This window comes from Leucopleurus acutus (assembly GCF_964270905.1).
Source record: "Leucopleurus acutus genome assembly, chromosome: 4".
NCBI lineage: Eukaryota > Metazoa > Chordata > Mammalia > Artiodactyla > Delphinidae > Leucopleurus > Leucopleurus acutus.
In genome coordinates this window covers 36,954,749-36,968,472 of record NC_139146.1, presented here as the reverse complement: position 1 = coordinate 36,968,472, position 13,724 = coordinate 36,954,749, and positions in this window count along the sequence as shown.

Here is a 13,724-nt window from a genome sequence, read left to right as displayed (position 1 = left end):
CCCCTTCACAGATGAGGCAAGAAGTTACATAACTTGCTCAAGGTCACACAATTCATTAAAGTGAAGCCCAGGTTCAAACCAGACAGGTTGGCTCAAATCTGAGTTCCTAACACCCCACTACCCTGCCAACTAAGAGAAAGGACTCAATAAAAATTTGTTGAGGGATGGAGAGAAGGCAAGAAGGACAAAAATAATTTCTTTATACGCTAACAAGCTGTGTGATACTGGGTAGCTCACTACCCTATCTCTGAACTTTAATTTCCTCAGAAAATGAGGGGAGACTCTATTTAAGGTGCTGTTTTGCATTTCTCTCCATTATAAATGTGGTGGCTTGCTGCTTTTAAGAGGTCCATCACGAGCATGGCGAGTCCTCTCTGCCCTGGGCAGGACCAGCCTACCGGCTGCAGCGGCCTGAGTGTGGGCTCACGGGCACATCGGGCTCTGGACCACCATTCTGCAATGTGCTTGGTCCCCATGTTCTCAGTGTCCTGAGGTTCCTCATGGGGACGTGGTCGTGAGGATTGAAGTGGGCTACTTGTTTCAGGCAGAACGGGCGATGCTCACTTATGAGTAATCTCCCTTCCCAGACCCTGTCTCCAGGGAACCTGGAAAATTCCCTGGTTGTTAGCAGATAGCATGTTGTATTAGAGATTGTATTTGGAGGCCCAGATTTTTTTCCCTTTTGTTGTGTTTGTTTTGTTTATAGGATGCTAAATGATTCACTTAACTGATTCTTTTCAATAAATTAACAGAATCGACTTAGCTGAATAAATATGCTTGTTGCTTTGGTGTCACGCATATACAACCAGAATTCTTTTAAATTTAGAACCTCAGACCAGTCGCTGGTTTTGGCTCCTGACCTATGAAAAATCTATACAACCATTTCCATCTTTAATGATTTCTTTTATAATGAAAGATGAATCATTTCTCCTGCAATGTGATGAGTATTTCTAGAGCTATTCTGTATTCCCCTGAACCTATGAAAAAAAAGTTATTGTCATAAAATATACACAAGATAAGTTTTTGAAATATTTAAACTTTTTTTTTTTTTTTGCGGTACGTGGGCCTCTCGCTGCTGTGGCCTCTCCCGCTGCGGAGCACAGGCTCCGGATGCGCAGGCTCAGCGGCCATGGCTCACGGGCCCAGCCGCTCTGCTGCATGTGGGATCTTCCCGGACCGGGGCACGAACCCGTGTCCCCTGCATCAGCAGGTGGACTCCAACCACTGCGCCACCAGGGAAGTCCCATTTTAAACCATATTTAAGTGGCATTAAGTACATTCACATTGTTGTACAACCGTCACCACAATCCATCTGCAGAACCTTTTCATCCTCCCCAGCTGAAACTCTGTACCCCCTAAACACTACCCTCCACTTCCTCTCCCCCAGCTCCTGGCACCTACCATTCTATTTTCTTTCCGAGGGCCAGCTTGATTTAGAGGTTTCAACTCAAACCACAGATCTAAGCTCTGTCATTTTCTTGCCGTGTGACTTTCTCTACTGCCTTACCTGTAAAATGGAGACAATGGTGGTGGTCACCCTTATGCTCGGGGCCAGAGGGGATGAAATGGTTAAGATATGCAAAGCCTTTAGACCACCAGTGCCAGGGGTAGACAGAGCATTGTGGGTTTGGTATTATTATTATTTATGTGATTTCCAGCCCTCAAAATACGGTTCCCACCCCCAACTCCCCAACACATTGGGCGATGAGGGGCTCGGGAGCTAGGACACACCATCTCCACCCCCAGGCGCTGGCCCAGGGCTTGAGCCTGGTACAAGGACAGAGAACGTGGGTGGAATGAACGAATCAGTGATGCTCCAGTCACTTCCTCCCATAGCATGAAGCCCTGGGAAGCCAGCGCCCCAGCACAGCCACCATAAACAAGGGCCCCCTGAAACCCCCATTCATCTTCCCGGTCCCGTGGATTCCAGCTTCTGAGGTGAAGGCTTCCTCCCTCGGGAAGCGCTTTGAGTGTTTTGGCCTCCATCCTTTCAGGAAGCCTCGTAGCCAACACACACCCAGGGCAGGAAGTTGGTGAGAAGGACTTAAACCTTGGGTGGAAAGCATCTCACCTCTTCAGAAACCATTTCAGAAGCTGGCTGCACATCCATGTTCCTGGCACATTCCTGGCACAGGGAGCCGGATTAAGTGTGACCTCCCAAGTTTTTTTCTTTTTTCTTTGAATAGTTCCTTTTTTCCTTCATGAAGAGGCCATAGTTTCTGAGTGAGGCTCGCTTATGGCACAGAATCAGGAAGGCAAAGGGGGTACAAACAGGTCCTGAGCACTTACGGCTGTAGCTCTCAATACATTCTGAGCAAACAACCACCCTGAGAGATGGGTATAAATCCTCATTTTACACTTGAAGCTCTTAGGTTCAAAGGGGCCATGTGTCTTGCCAAAAATACGCTGCTGGTACGTGATGGGCTGGTAATAAAACCTAGATGATCTGGGTCCCAGAGCTGATGCTCCGCATGGGATGGGATGTCTCTAAACCATCTTCATTGGCTGGGGGTATCCAGATACGCCAAATACACTCACATGGGCTGTCTTTACTTATCACAGACTTTCAGGGTGTTTTTAAAATTGAGCTGCATTCACTGATGCACAGCAGATGTAGGGCCCTAAACATAGTATAAAATTATATCCTTGAAACATTTCAAAACAAAGGAGAAGAGGCAAAAAAGCAGGTGGAGGAATATCACATATGTTTCCAGGCAGGTCATGCTGATTTCACACTGTTATGTAGTTCTTCCTAATTCTATTTCAAATATAGGAGCTTTGGATTCTTATTATTTGCTTATCCATCTGTTCAGCAGAGACTTGAGCAGCAATTGGGCTTCTTACAGCTACAGAATTAGTCTTTTGAAAAATGAACCAGAAGACGTATGGAAATTAATCTGGCCTTTCTCAACGAATACACTGTAATAATAACCTCTTATACACGGGCATCACATGTTTATAAAACATGTGCCCCTTACAAATGAACTTATATACTAAACAGAAATAGACCCACAGACGTAGAAAACAAGCTTAGAGTTAGCAAAGAGGGAAGGAGGGGAGAGGGATAAATTAGGAGTTTGGGATTAACAGATACAAAACTACTATATATAAAATAGATAACCAACAAGGACCTACTGTATAGCACAGGGAACTATACTCAATATTTTGTAATAACATATAATGGGAAAGAATCTGAAAAGGAACATATACATATGTATGTATGCATAGGGGTGTGTGCATATCTATATCTATCTATCTATCTATCTGAATCACTTTGCTATACACCTGAAACCAACACAATATTGTAAGTCAACTATACTTCAATTTTTTAAAAATGTGCCTCAAATGTGTCATTTTCCCTCCGATGCCTGGGCTTCTGACCACGCTGTTCCCCTGCCTGGAACACTATTCCTTCTCCCAGCCCTACTGCAATCAGGCTCAGACTACTGAGTGTCTGGACTGTCCTTTCCCTGACAAGGCATTTTCTCACCCCAGGCAAGATGAGCTGTCTGCTCTGTTCTCTCTCCTAGATTCTCATGCTTCCCTGTCCAGACATTAGCCACAGATTGTTGCTTGTTTACTGTTCTTCTTTCCTGTACACCTTCTATGTTGCTCACAGCTGGATCGTGAGCAACCATCACAGTGACTGACTCCAGAAATATTCTACATGCTCTCCTCCTCCCCCGTATTTGATGAATGAATGGCAGATTGAGCAAACTTTATCGATAGCTGTTGTAAGTGCCACACTCCTACAGGGCACCCTGTGACAGCTCTGTCATCATCGTTATTCACGTCACGACAGTTTTGCCTGATGCTTTGCAAATTGATCAGTGTGCTTAAAAAACAACTTTATCTGTTGTGTACGTGTCACGTGTTTTCCAGAAAAATCTTCCCATTTTTCTGCTTGAACTACTGTTCAAAAATAAGCAAAATAAAACTATCCTCACATCCTTCCACTCAGTCAGCTGATTCTTAAGCTGGTCTCAGCACTTGAGTAAATTTGTCAGGTAGCTTGAGGGGCATCTTGGGTTTTCTCAGGCTCCATCATCAGACATGGGTTCTAGATGCATTTTCGTGGCAGCCTTGCCACACAAGTCCTGCAAGAGTCAGTAGCAAGAGTCTTAATGGACTTTTCCATTAATGGCTGATGTCTGCTTTCCTCCCACTGGCCATCAGTGACTTCCTTTGAATGATGGTAAAAATGCATTTTCGTGGTTAGATGTAAATTTCATTCCAGAGTTCCACAGATGTCTGGAAAACTCTGCTCCCATTTGCAGACTCTACTGGGGTTGGGGTGGATTTTAGCGCATGGCCGAACGCTTGGAGTTTGCAGCCTGACAGCCTCTGCTGGATGTTCTTGGCTCAATCTCTCACCAGCGATGGCATTTCAGAACCACACGCCTTCATATTGCCATTAAATTGTATGCACTACACTTCCTTCCTTCTTTATTTTACTTGTAGCACCCAGCAGTGACCATTTCATAGGAGGTCTTGATACATTTTCATCAAAGAAATGAATAGATAAATCTGTCTCTGAGCCTTACTGTTCAGGTATTAAAAATGAAAAAATAATCTTTATAGGAGACTTAATTAAATGAATGTTTGTAACATGCTTATTATACTAAATGGCACATAGTAATTGCTCAATAAATGGGTAACTGATGACTTACGTTTTTAGTCCTTGTGGGGACTGAAGGGGTTGGCATATCATGCAGACAAGAAGAGGGAGTTTAAAGGGGAACAATTCATTCAACAATGTTTCCTTCCCCAATATTTCAGGCGACCCCTTCCCATGTACATAGTGCCTGACCATGGGATGTCCTAAGGGCTGCAGGAAGGTAGAGGAGGAACTCTTCACTTTGTCAGGGTTGAGCAGTAAGCAGGGGGCATTTCCAGATGAGGAGATGGCTCAGCTGGACCCTAGAGGCTTGTCAGGGGCCCCCATGTAGGGAGGAGGGGCTGGGCATTCTCCGCAAAAACTTGGACTCATATTCAGAGGGCTAAAATATCTTTGAGAACATTTACATTCCAAGTTAACACACTTAGAATTGTTACCTACAAATTGGCACCTGCCATCTACCTCTACAAGGATCAAATCATGAGCCGCTGCAGCCGCTGACCTTCAACACCCCCTGAAAGGAGTTCAGGGTGGAGATCAGGAATGAGGCCCTCTGTGCTCTGGGAAGGATTGGCAGAACAGGTCTTCAGATAGTTAGATATTTTCAGGAGAAGATTTTATGAGTGCAATTCTTGCATCTCCTCGTATCTAGAAAAGCACTAAAATCTTTCATGATGACGTCTGCTCCTCATGACTAGTAACCTTCATGAGACCAGCAGAAACCTTCTGCAAAAAGTATGTGCTTGACCACATGTACTCCCCCTTCACCAGAATCACATATGTACTCACCTCCCTGCTACCTCTCTGGAGCAGTTTCTCAGAGCTATCTGAAATGCTGTCTCCCGGGCTATAGTCCTCATTTTGCCCCAAATAAAATGTAACTCACAACTCTCACGTTGTACATTTTTTTAGTTGACAGAATGTATTTGCATCAGAAACACAAATTAATTGTAAAAATGTTTTTAAAATTATTCTTCATGCATGTTTTCAAAAACATTTTTCTTCTATCATATTCAAAATTATTAAACTAAAAGAATATAAATTAGAATATAAATTGATATAATTAATAATTATACATTATAATAGAAGAAAATTTTAAATAAAAATTCTTTAAACCAATCAAAAATGATTACTTTGAAAATATGATGAAATATGATGAAAATATGATGAAATATGAAAATAGGATGAAATCCATTGACTACTTTTGAAAATATGATGAAATCTCATTGACTACTTTTACAAAATAAAACGATTTTGATTTCAGTGTTCAACATCCACCTAGTTGCTAATATAAAGAATCTGTATCACGCTTCAGACAAGTTCTATCTAGACTTACACACATCGAAATAAGCACAAAATGAATATTTAGTAATGCAAAATGTTCCTCAGCCACACCATGCAATTCTTGCCAATACCCGGTGGTTCATGAGTGCCTCTGGATCTACCTATTGGAGCCAAAAGGAAGCTAGAAATGGATACTCAGCCCTGCTGGGAAACGATACCCTGCTATACAGGAATCTGACGGTTCATGCGCTCTAAAGCAGGGATGCCACGTGTTAACTCCTTTGTCTTTTCTGGTACCCAAACCCTCTGGCTGCTCAAATCCTCCTTACTCTTGGAAGCAGTGTCTGTCTCCAACATCAGCAGTGAATCAACTTACAAATCTTGGAAGCACTGGCATGCAGTCACATTTTGTTTTTAGGAGATAATGCCAGAGATGCAGAGAAGTGTTCCCGGGTTTCTGACCCATCTTTAGGGTTATGGGACATTCTGTGCCAGCTCCCCTGAGAAGGAAGCCCCAGAAGTTCTAACAAATTGCAGGTGTGTTTATGATTTGCCAGACCTTCTAATAGTGGGGGACCCAGTGCAGGAGCCCCTCATGTCTTGATCTAAGAGGGATACACTCTTTTGTATTAGAGTCTGATTGAGGGTAGTTTCTGTATCCTAGATCAGTTTATTTCAGTTTGAGTTTAAGGGCAATTTCAATTCTTTAGAGTACTGATCACTTCCTGAAATATTTTGTTTTTTAAAAAAAAGCATGCTTTCTTGCCTATTTTCCTTCTTAGAATGTAAACTCTGCAAAGGGAGATTTTTTTCTGTTTTCTTCCCGGCCTTGAGCAGCATGTTGTAAGATCCTGAAGAATAAGCAGTGAATGACTGCAAAACTAAACAAAGGTACCTTGATGGCCCACCACATGCCAAGGTGTCGGGGCCACTTAGGAGCCCACACATAGCCTGGCATAGCGGAGGACAGCTGATTCTACAATAGACTCAGACTTGCTTTGCCTCCCCTTCACTCATTCACTCACTCACTCACTCACTCACTGCATTTGCCAGTGTAATACGAAGAGTGGTACACAAAACTGACCCTGAGGGCTGTTAGGCTGCTTGGGCAAGGAGATAGCAGCGGGTAGGGGGTCCCCTATCCTGGATGGAGGCTGTACTTTCTCTCCACTTCTTATGACCCAGAGGGACTTTTATTTTTTTTATTTTATTTTTTTTTACTGTGTATTCCATCCTCACAATGTATCTCATATCTTTCTGTAAATTTTTATTTTTTTATTGAAGTGTAGTTAGTTTACAATGTTGTGTTAGTTTCTGGTGTACAGCAAAGTGATTCAGTTAAATATATATATATATATTTAAATTCTTTTTCATACTTTTTCATTATAGTTTATTACAGGATATTGAATATTTTTCCCTGTGCTATACAGGAGGACCTTGTTGTTTACCTATTTTATATATAGTAGTTTGTATCTGCTAATCCAAAACTCCTAATCTATCCCTCTCCCACAGTTTCCCCTTTTGTAACCCTAAGTCTGTTTTCTAAGTCTGTGAGTCTGTTTCTGTTTTGTAAATAAGTTCATTTGTACTATTTTTTAGATTCCACATATAAGTGATATCATATGATATTTGTCCAACTTACTTCAGACTTACTTACTTATTTCTCTGACTTACTTCACTTATTATGATAATCTTTAGGTCCAACCATGTTGCTGCAAATGGCATTATTTCGTTCTTTTTTATGGCTGAGTAATATTCCACTGTATACATGTACCACATCTTCTTTGTGTTGAGGGACATTTAGGTTACTTCCATGTCTTGACTATTGTAAATAGTGCAGCTATGAACATTGGGGTGCACGTATCTTTTCGAATTAGAGTTTTCTCAGGATATATGTCCAGGAGTGGGATTGCTGGATCACAAGGCAACTCTATTTTTAGTTTTTTAAGGAACCTCCATACTGTTCTCCATAGTGGCTGCGCCAATTTACATTCCCACCAACAGCATAGGAGGGTTCCCTCTTCTCCACCAGAGGGACTTCTACTTCTAATGGACAACTCCAAGGTGCCCAGATGCCAGGCAGATGGCTTTCCCAGACAGCTGTAAGAGCTGGCACCAAAAGGCTCAAATTATTCCTGCATTTGAAAAGTTTCCATTCTGATTGTCCTGCACAAAAGGAGAGCAATAGGGGTGGGGTCCCTCTGCTGGATGGTAGACCTAGTCTGGACACCCAACAGAGTACCCTGGCCCAGCACACCTCTCCAGGGGAGGGTGGGAGGATGCCACCCCGCCGACCTTGGCTTTATAAGATTTGCTTTCTCCAATAAAGCCTATTCCTTCACCTAAATCACATGGCTTTGTAGAGTTTAGTTAGAAACCAGGTGCATGGCATTCAAGATCTCCTTGGTATAATAGTCTGTCCATCATTAACCCCACTATCTTCTCTACTGTCTTGAGAATTGAAAAAGAAAATGCTCTTCAAGAATCTAGGCTAATGGGGAGGCACTACATAAAGCTACACATTCTAGACAGAACGATAAATCAAGAGATTGCAGCAACGAATAGAGACTTTATTCAGAAAGCCAGCAGACCAAGATGATGGTGGACTAGTGTCCCAAAGAACCATCTTCCCCAAGTTAGAATTCAGGCTTCTTTTATACGGGGGTAGCGGCGTTTGGTTGTTGCAATCCTCTTGGTGTCAGAATCCTTTGTTCTTGCCGTTGTCCACTAGGTCAGGTCATGATGTTCCTATAAACCTCCAACAAGACAAATGTTTTTCTCTGTTCTGCAGCTCTTTATCCCTATGTGAATGGAAAAGTGTTGTACCTTTAAAGGTCAGAGCCTTGAGAATGGGCTATCCTGTATAATTCAGGCTGTAGGCAACTTTCTTAACTTGTAGCAAAAGGAATAGAACACAAAGGTTAAAGCAAAAGAAACTGATCCAATATGGAGTCAGATTTGTTCTTCCCTATTACAATATGCATCTAAGTTTAGTCTACCTATCCTACTAGTTAGTGTGACCTTGGGCAATATATTCATCTCCTGTGGTAGCCATAAAAGTATCACAAACTAGGTGGCTTAAAACAGAGTCTTATTTTCTCACAGTTCTGGAGGCCAGAAGTAAGTCTAAATCAAGGTGTCAGCAGGATTGGTCCATTTTGGAGGTTTCTGAGGGAGAATCTGTTCCATGCATCCCTCAGCTTCAGGCAGTTCTTGGCAATCCTTGGTGTTCCTGCTTTGCAGATGCATCACTCCAATCTCTGCCTCTGTCGTCATGTAGCCTTCTCCCTGTGTGTCTTTTTCTCTGCATTTCCCTCTATTATAAGAACAGTCATTGGATTAGGCCCATTCTAATCCAGTATGACCTCAGTTTAACTTGATTACAACTGCAAAGACCTTATTTCCAAATAAGGTCACATTTACAGATTACAGGTGTTAAGACTTGAACACTACCTTTTTGGAGGACAAAGTTCTACATATCAAGGTGAGTTGCCTAACCTCTCTGGATACACTGTCCTGTTTGGTTAAACAGGGATGAAAATAAGGTCAAGAGGATTAAATGCTAAAATATGTGTCAGATGCTTAGCCGAGGCCCTGGCACATATTATACACTTAGTAAATGGTGGCTGGGATTATTGGTGAGTCGAGGTGATCAGCCAGAGAGGCCAGAGCCCTGGGTCTACCAGATGGCCTCGGATATTTCTAAGGCTTTGCAATAAATGAGCTGTCATTTACAGAGGTGGAGCTCAGGTGTTGTCACATGCACATGGGGCTCAGAGAAATGTCACCAACAACAAAGGAAAAGCTTGAGGTTTCCCCAATTTTAATTGGGAAATGGGGCCCAGAAGGGAAGACCTGGAGCTCATTCCCATGTATTCCCAGAGGAATAACCAAGGTTCTTATGGAGAGAAAAAGGCACAGAATATGGATCAAAGAGTTCAGGGTTTGACTCTCCATCCCCCCATTTACTGCCTACATGCACTTGGGCTCGTAGCACCTCTGAGCCCTGTTTTCTTCCATTTCCTAGTCCCTCCGTCCCATACCTGTGATATTTTTGTCACTAATCTCATTATCTCTATGCTATTATTACCCAATATATTGTTACTCTTATTACTTTAAACAAATGGTTCTTTTCCAGATCAATTAAGAATAAGAAAAGTAAAAGATTTTATTTATCTTCATTTGTTCCTTCTCTAATCCCCTCCCTTCCCTTAGGTAGATCCAAGTTTCTGACCTATAACATTTTCCTTCTTCCTGAAGATCTTCTTTCAAGATATTTTGTAGGGCAGGTCTGAATTTCCTCAGTTTTGGTTTGAGAAAGTCTTATTTCTCCTTCATTTTGAAGGATAAGTTCACTAGATATAGAATTCCAGGTTGGTGGGGGTGGGAATGCAGAAAGGCAAAAACAGATTGGAGGCCATTACTGCAATAATCTACCTACTTAATCCACTAATGGTCCATGCCTTGCTCATCATAGGATTTGGGCCTCTGCATTGTGGTTGCCCAGCAATTGGACATATGTCATCGTGGTGTCTGCCCATTATCTTTTGAATGGATTTTTTATTTTAGGGAAGGAAATTTCCACGTCGTGAATCCTGCTTACCTCTGCAATGGAGAATCAGAATTCGATTTTCCTAGCTTCCCTTGCAGCTAGGACAAAGGACATGACCTAGATAGCACCAATCAGATGCAACTAAAGGAGATTTGGCTCCAGAAGAGAGAAATTGTCTGCCGTGTTGCAACTTCTGTTCAGCATCTCCAATGCTAGTGCCTAGAAGCAGTGGGATTATGCCTGCAGCCTGTCCAATGGGGAGTTATGATCTTGGCTACTGGCTGCATCATGCCCTGTTCAATTCTCTGGCCATCCCAGGGATTGTGTAAGCTAATGAATATCCTTTAATACTTTCCTTTTATGTGTATATGACCTAGGGCTCATTTTGCTATTTGCAGCTAAGAATCCTAATTACGCACTTGTGTGTAACTTTCTCACCTCTAAGAACTACCATTCCTGCTTATTTCAAAGATTTGTGTAAATATAATAATATATACTAAAGCCATCTGAAAGCAGCTAGGTGCAATTAGCATGGGGGCTGCGTTTGTTTTATTTCCCACCGAATACCCAGCACTTAGCAGTTAGTGCCTGGAATGTAGTAGGTCCTCAACGAATATTGGTTGGAAAAATATGCTAAGATCATCACAGCTTACACTGGTAATCACCATCATCAACATCCCACTCCTTCTCCATACAGCAGGCCCCTTATGGTTCTGATTATGAGGATTGCATCCAGGTGTCTCTGAAGTCAGAAAATAGACTCCACAATTGCAGACCAGACTAGAAGATGGCGCTGTTTCCTGATGAGTAATCAAGTGGACCTGAGCAAGTCGGATCAGGTTCTGCCAGCAACAATTCATACATGGATAGAAGGAACTAAAACTTGTGCTGCTGCTATTTTGAGGAAAAGCTTTCAAAATTCCAGTTGACAGTCACAGAAATACTGTTTTATGATTATTTATTAAACACCAAGGCAAGGGTAGCATTTTAAATTGCATACTATAGATCTCTAGCAAGAGTTTGAATGTATCATGTGGAAGTTGGTATTTTGATGGACTAGAGCACAGTCTCTCACCACTGGCACTATTGACGTTTGGGAGGGATGTTTCTTTGTTCTTGGGAGCTGTCCTGTGCATTATAGAATGTTTAGCAGCATCCCTGGTTTCTATCCACTAGATGCCAGCAGCACTGCTTTCCCCCAGGGCCAGTCATGACAATCAAAAATGTCTCCAGACATTGCCAAATTTCCCCTGGGTGGGGATCACCCTGATTGGGAACTTCTGGGCTAGAGCAATATTTCTCATGCTACCAAATCAGCATCTATTCACATGTATTGAGCCCTTGGTAGGCAGTGGGCACTTTGTTGGGTATTTTGATTCGAAGTTCACAGTAACGCTATAAGATAGGAAAAATTATCTTCATTTTACAAATGAAGAAATTGAAAGGAAACTTGTTTGAGCAGAATGACTGAATAACGAATGAGTGGTCCAACAGCGATGGTGGGTTCAGATCACAACCAGCTCTTCTCACTCCCAGGCTGGAAGTTTGACCCCTCCAGAACCCCAGGTTCATTGCTAATCAAACTCAATTACTCCGCAGACAAAGGAAGTGGACGTAGAGTGAGGATGCCTTGAGGATTCTGAGACCTGGCTCTGACAGATGAACTTCCCCAAAGCAAATCAGGAACTCCTGATCGTGTTGAAGCTGGTGGAGATAAAGATACTTCTTTTCTGGAGACCAGCTCTGGGAGACTCTGAAGACTCAAAGATTAAGATGTCACCATGTTTCAGCCTGTTTTCAGCTTCCACCGCACTGCTTTTATTTACCATTGCTCCCCTTTCTTCATTGGCTTGTGAAGGTTAGCATGCGGATGTGTTCATTTCTGTACCCACTGGTGCCTGGCATGTAACAAGCACATGTTTGTTGAGTGAATAACTGAAAGGGGGCAGGAGAGAGGACAAAGGGGTGTGTGTTACATCTCTTTGCTCCCTCTTAGAACCTCGCCTTCCCATCCTTTGTTTGGAAGACACTTGGCTAAGACAATACCAGTCACCTTGGTGTTCCCAGGTGACCCTCAGTTCTGAGAAACAACAGGACAGAATTTTAGTATTGGAAGAATACTTAGACATGATATCATCCATAGGCAGTCTGGTTCATCCCTACAATATTCCTGACATGCCCATTAAACCCATTCATTTATTCATTCATTCTTTCACTTTGCTGGCCATCTGTTATGTGTGTATTTGTTCTGGATGTAAGGGAAGATGAAGATCTTGGCATTCATCCAACCTGTAGTAGTTAAATAATGGGCTTAACTGCTGAACCAAAGAAATGATGATAACTGTGATCGTTAACTATGATAGTATGTTTTCCTCTCTTAACAGTCCAGAGGTGGGCAGGCAGTCCAAGGCCAGCAGGGCATTCTGCTGTGTGAGGTTATCCAGGGACCTGGGCTCCTTCTATCTGATTTTCCTGTTCCTCCCTAGGCTGTGGTCCTCTCCTGCAGGGTGGAAGCTGGCTCACAATATCATGTCTCTATTACAGCCTACAGAGGAAGGTATGGTCATTATATACATCGTTTCTCACATCCTATTGGCTGGAACTTAGTCACATGGTCACTCCTCTCTATAAAGGAAGCTGGGAAATGTAGTCTCTAGCTAGGTAGCCATGTGCTCAGCTAAAACTGGGTGTGTGCATGTTCTGTTTTTACAAAGAAAGAAGGGACAAATCAATACCAAAGATCAAGTCGTAGTCTGCCATACAGCCCAACTTCTTCATTCTTCTGGGTTGCAGATAAGGAAACTAGGTCCAGAGAGGGGAAGTAGCTTGTCTGAGGTTGCAAAACAAGGCAGTGACAGTAGAACTTTTAAGACCTGTCTCCCGCCTCCTAGGTCATACACTTTTCATCTCAATACATGGTGCCTTTTATTTATTTATTTATTTAAAATTTATTTATTTAATTAATTTATTTTTGGCTGTGTTGGGTCTTCATTACTGCACGTGGGCTTTCTCTAGTTGCAGTGAGCAGGGGGTACTCTTCGTTGTGGTGCGCGGGCTTCCCATTGCGGTGGCTTCTCTTGCTGTGGAGCACGGGCTCTAGGCGCATGGGCTTCAGTAGTTGTGGCACGCAGGCTCAGTAGTTGTGGCGCACAGGCTTAGTTGCTCCGCAGCATGTGGGATCTTCCCGGACCAGGGCTTGAACCCGTGTCCCCTGCATTGGCAGGCGGATTCTTAACCACTGTGCCACCAGGGAAGCCCCATGGTGCCTTT